Source organism: Tamandua tetradactyla, chromosome 5 (assembly GCF_023851605.1).
Source record: "Tamandua tetradactyla isolate mTamTet1 chromosome 5, mTamTet1.pri, whole genome shotgun sequence".
Lineage (NCBI taxonomy): Eukaryota > Metazoa > Chordata > Mammalia > Pilosa > Myrmecophagidae > Tamandua > Tamandua tetradactyla.
The window spans coordinates 157,529,716-157,535,715 of record NC_135331.1 but is presented as its reverse complement, the minus strand read 5'-3'; the positions used below and the strand labels follow the sequence as shown (position 1 = coordinate 157,535,715).

The window sequence follows — 6,000 nt, the reverse complement described above, 5'->3', positions numbered from 1 at the left end:
GTCCTAAAAAAATGAGAATCTTCTCTCTAAACTATTTTCTCACCTACGAAAACAATCCCTTATAGCTCAGGGTCAAAGGAGATTTTGAACGTGCTAATTAAAATATTAGCTATTGCTTGAGCATAAAAAAAATAATTTTTATTCACCCATTTTGAGAATGATTCATGAAGGAGTGAGGTAAAACATGTCAGGCTGTATATCCCAGACTCAAATCCCTTACTAAAAAACGAAGCACTTACCGTGCTTGCTTCAGCAGCATATATGCTAAAGTTGGACTGATACAGAGAAGGGTAGCATGGCCCCCAAGCAAGGATGATACACAAATTCATTAAGTGTTCCATATTTGTATTGATATGGAATAAAACACATTGTTTAATACAAAAATAAATAAATATTTACTTACCTGAAACCAAACTCACAAAAACATGACTTCATAATAAAAGCAAAGCCAAGGTTAAAAGAAAATCAACAGGTCAAGTAAGTATTAGCAGACAGCCTCTAGAAGCCAAAGACTGCTTTGATGTGGTGGAATGTGTGAGTTGCTGACAAAGAAATGTGTATGGCAGGGACCCAGGAAGATGTGAAGGATGCAAATCCCTTAAATTGAAGGCAAACTGGAGTTTGAAATACAGGCCCTAGATCCAAGCCAGCACCCCTTGCCTTACCTTGCCTTACTTTACCTTACCTTAGCTAGTTTACCTTTTCTTGCTTTACTTTAACAGGGCCTGGAGGGGCTGAAGAAGCTGCCAGTGGTGAGCTGAAACAGGACTCAGGGTCTTGAAGAGACCTGGAGTTCAGTTGGATGCATGGGCAAACATGAAGTAGCTAGGAAGCATTGTCAAAATGCCATAGGCGATGTTTCATGAAATTTCCCAGGCTTCACTAGCTGGCAGCAGCCACACCTGGTGTGGCATTTTTTGAATATGGGCATGGATAGATGATGGTTTGAGGGGCCTGAGCTGTGGAGCAGCTGTATCAGCCCGGCCCCTTTCCACCACCAATCACCATCAGTGGTTTCACCTCCTAGGACTCTCTTTCCATGAGCACAGGTCCCAAAGCCAAGGACTTTATACAGCGTTGGTGCCCACCAGATTATAACTGTTTTTTAATAGATTGAAAATACTCAGACATAAAGTTGGGATTTGCGTAAAATCTCATAATTCCCTAGGGCTATAGATTCTAAATTGTCACTTAGATATTACACAGTCAGTGTCATCTGAAGAGAGGATGAAAGATTATACAGCCAAAACATGTAGGCAAAAAGTATTAAAATGAGATCTGTTAGGCAGTTATTTAATAAAAATAATGATGTTATTTTTCTGGATTTTGTGTTTGGGTATTTTTAGCTTTTTAAATTTGTGATATGCTGTCATTTATTTTCTCATTCTAAATAAAAATTTGCACTTAAGTTTATATTTCTAATTTTGTATTTTTCTTAAAGTTCCCTCTCTCGGTTGGTTTGTGCTTAAGCCCCACGAATTCTGCATCTACTTTTATTTTCATACTCACACCCAACTACAAGATCCAATTCTTGCATCACGCAGTTGTGAAAAACTCCTCTCTAGTCACTTAGAAAAATAAATGAAAGAAAGATGCTATGTTTAGAACAAAAACTGAAATGCCTTTGTATCAACCAAAGGTGATCATAAAGATAAGTTGTTTAGGCTACATTGGCTACAGTGTTTAGCCACTACTTTTCCTAGGGAGATTGACGAGAGGCAGAAATGACATGGTGGGTATGTTTAAAATACACTCCCAGCCGATTCGACCATATTTTTGCAGCATTATTCCCAACTCAGGGGGTATTTGTCATCACTTAGAGATATGTGGGAAACTGAGAGTGTTGTGTTTACCCCTTGAAGGTTTCCTTTCTAGCTGTGAGAGATGACCAGGCTGTTTGTTCCACATGCAGATCTGGCTAGCATATCTAGACAACAGTCATTAGATAGCGATGGGGTTATTGGCGTGGCCCACTTTCCTCTGGGTCTCTTCACTCTCTGAAGTGTTTTGACCTAAAAGCTGGTGCCTTGTTTATAAACCTGCTCTCTGTAGATTAAAAACTGCAAAGTAGGAGCCTGAGCCTTAGCTCTGTCTGTGTTCACAACTCTTATTCCTACGACTCTTGCCACCGCCACCCCATCCCGGGGCTTCATACCCTAGTGAACAAACTCGAGTGCCTGCTGACATGGTGGCGACTATGATGATGGTGGTGATAGTAATTGAACTATTAGATTCCAGGCGTTGTTCTCGGCACCTTTTTTTAAAATCACATTAATGATCACAACCATACTGTGAGATAAGGAACTCTTATTATTACTGTTTCACCAATGGGGAAACTGAGACTATTAATTAACTGGTTACACACTGCAAGTGTCAGAGCACGGTGCACTTTATAACCCTAAGGCCATATATAGTGTAATGGAAGCTCCATGAGAAGGAGATCTTTTTTATTTTGTTCTTTGCTGTAGACACTCTGATGTATGTTGAATAAGTGAGTGACATAAAGCAGAACATGCTTGTAGGCCACTAAAATAGAGATTCTGTGATAGAGAAGTTCAGCAAAATAAAATGAACTGGGTGGAGAAGGTGAAAAGACAACAGTGATCCCCAGTTAGTTAGGTCATAGCTGGGAGGTCAAATCTGTATCATTTGAACCCATAGGTGTGGAGGGAGGAGGGATGTAAGCAGGAAAATGTAATTGCTATATTTTGTGTTTTGTGACTATTGAAAAATATTTGTTTCTAAGATGATCTTTTTTCCTGATCGTTAACTTGAAAATAGTAACAGGACAAGCATCCATAGAGCTGGCTCAACAAATTCACTTTATCCCATCATCATGGATATGTTGACTTGAGAAAAAAAAAGTTGAAGATTATTATTGTAGAGTTTATTTTTAAAATAATTAAAACTGTGTGAAATTAGCACTGTGATGTAAATAAACTCATCATCTGTTCTTTTGATTTATTCTCTACGTAGTGTTGTTTTTTGCCATATACATTGTCTTAGCACTTTTCAGACTTAACACTCTTCTTTCTCCTTAAAAAAAAGTCTAATTTCCTTTAAATTCATTCCTCCTTTTGCTTGTCCTAGTCATCATGAATAAATTGTGTATGTATGAAGATGTCAGTGTAAATAGATGAATGATGTGAACCAGAATACATTAACCTGACACTGTCAGCCTTCTTTCAACACCAACCTCACAAGCATAAATTTCCTTTTCCTTATTCAAGGGGAAAAAAAATTCCTCCTACAGGAAAAAAAGGCATTCTCACCTATTTAAGACCAGTTTTCTGGGGCCATAATCCAAATAAGTGTCAAAACTTGCAGTTTAAGGAACAAGACAAAGTTTTAAACTTAGGAAAGTTTCAAGGGAAAAATACTTTAATTCCAAGAATGAATGAGTTCAGCCCAGAGGTACCACATGACCACAGACATAGCAGCGCAGGGGGAATTTTCTTTAAAATATTTTTTATGAAGTTATTATTTATCATTGGCTCCCATGAAAAAATGGAGGAGAACTGTCCTGAGGAAGAATAGCCCTTAGGGTTGATGAAGTCACACTTACAAATTGAAAGATTCTAAATATAAAAGGTCCCTAAAAAAAAAAATTAACAATTTTTCGGAATAAAAATTAACAATATTAAAATAAGAACACAATTTAACTACTAAGGCTTAAACTTTTTCAGAACTGATACTTAAAAAAAATCAATGAAATAATATTTTGTTTCTGTATATTTAACTAATTAGTGGCGCTTACTAAGGATAGATAGAGAAGAATACTATTATTTTATAGATTTCTTCCTTTTCCACTCTCTGAACTCCCAGAGTCCTCAAAGGACTTGAGAGCTAAGTGATAAATAAATCAAGGCATATGGAGATATGAAGGGGTAAGGCTGAAGAGTTTTGGGTTGAAATTTCTATAGAGTAGGAGCTGTCAATAACAGGCAAGCCCTCTGATTTTGCAGGGTTTCTTTTGTTAAATATTAACAAAGTTAACATCTTACACATAAGGCTAATAGTCTTCAAAACACGCTTATTGGAGTACCTATTAGCTAAAACTTGGGAAGCCATACTCCCGCAGATTACATTTGGAGAAAAAATACTGAAATATACAATGATTTGCGAGATAATAGCGATGCTATACACAATTCATTGGGAAAAGTTTGCCTATGTCTTAGACATAAAACATTTCCAAAAATGTGTATGTGCCCAAAACCTATTAATTTTAATATAAAAATTGCTATTTTAAGCTTATAGAAATGCTCAAAAACAATTGTCTAATTTTCACGTATCTTAAATAATTTAAATCTTAAATTCTTGTGTATCCCAAAATCTCTCTTAAATACTGGTTTTCAATAATGCTAAATAACAAGATGACATTGAAACGCATCAATCATCTTGGCTTTTTCAAACAGCCACATTTGGTGTTTTCAAAACAACATGAACTGATTGACTATGAATATGTCTCTCCACATGAAACACTTCAGTGAGTTCAGCCAGTCAGTCTTGTACAGCTGTTTTGCCAGAAAATGCTTCTTTCGCTGAATTTTGCATGCATTTTGGCATCAAGTTTCAGCATAACAGAAACATGATCAAAGTCAACATTTATATTAGCTGATTTTTAAATTTTGAAATAACTGAAAAGTAAAAGATAACAGAAGCTGAGTAGGAAAATTTTAAAGAAAAGAGAACAGAGATTTAGGCCATTGTCTTGAAATCATGTGGTTGGACATTAGACCAGTATTCAAAAAATATTTTTACTACAAATATAATCTCCAAAACACATGTAAGGGCAGGCGACGGTGGTTCAGTGGCAGAATTCTCGTCTGCCAAGCTGAAGACCCAGGTTCGATTCCTAGAGCCTGCCCATGCCAAAAAAAATAAAAAACAAAAAAACACACGTAAAATACTGACCAGCAAATAGTCACCTCTGTTGTCCCCATATATCTTTTACCAATCACGACCCTCCTTCAGAGTTAACCATCATTCTGACTTTTGCAGTGATCTTTGTTTTTCTTCATATATTTACAATCTTTATATGTATCCCTAATAATGTAAACTAGTTTTGCCTGTGTTTTAAGAATCTGTATAAATGGTATTATATAGCTCTTGCTTTTTGTCCAGCATTAAGTTATTAGATTCATCCAAGAACTATGTGTATAAATGGGCATTTTTATTGTTTTTTATTTAAGGCATTTAAAATCTGTTTCTGTGAATATCCTGGAACACTTATCCTGAATAAGCATGTGTACTTCTGTGTATATTCCACCCTTCAGGGAGTTTCGAGGGCATTGGATAAAAGGCAATTAATAAACCATGCCACTCTATTTTCTTTACTGTTAAATAACACACAGTGGTGTATCAATTTATATGCCCTGCAGTGTGGGAGTTTCTGTAGCTCCATATCCTCACCAACACTTGGAACTTTCAGACTTGAAAATTTGTACCAATGTGATAGATATGTAGATATATACCGCTGTGGTTTTAATTTGTCTTTCCCCTACTACTAATAATTTTAGTAAACCTTATAATATGTTTTTGACCACTTGGGTAACTGTTTTGTAAATGCCTATTGAAGTCTTGCCATTTTCCTGTTGCATTGTCTTTTTCTTACTGGTTTGTAGAGATTTTGAAAAATATATTCTGAAAAAGAGCCTTTTGTTGGTTATGTTTTAGAAATATCCTCTTCCACTCTGAGGCTTGCCTTTTTGCTTACTTAGTGGTATCTTTTGATAGTTTTTTTTTTTAATTTTAGTCAAACTTTTTCAACCCTGTCCTAAATCCCTGTCTTATTTAAGAAATCCTTTCTACCCCAAAGTCATAAAGATATTTATATATTTTCTTTCCTAACACTTGGACAGTTTTGCCTTGTACTTGGTTTTTACCCCACCTAGAATTGATTTTAATATATGTAGGTATTGTGAATCCACATGCATGCGTATGGATGTACATGTGTGTGTGTGTGTGTGTGTGTGTGTGTGTGTGTGTGTGTGTGTGTGT

The 6,000-nt window shown here is 36.0% G+C and overlaps 1 non-coding gene across 1 annotated transcript; it reads left to right on the top strand.

Annotated features, from left to right (window-relative positions):
- The first annotated feature begins 240 nt into the window (after positions 1 to 240).
- Positions 241 to 347, top strand: LOC143685393 (U6 spliceosomal RNA). Its single transcript, XR_013176630.1, has one exon. It is a non-coding gene; the product is annotated as a U6 spliceosomal RNA (small nuclear RNA).
- The last annotated feature ends 5,653 nt before the right edge of the window (positions 348 to 6,000 follow it).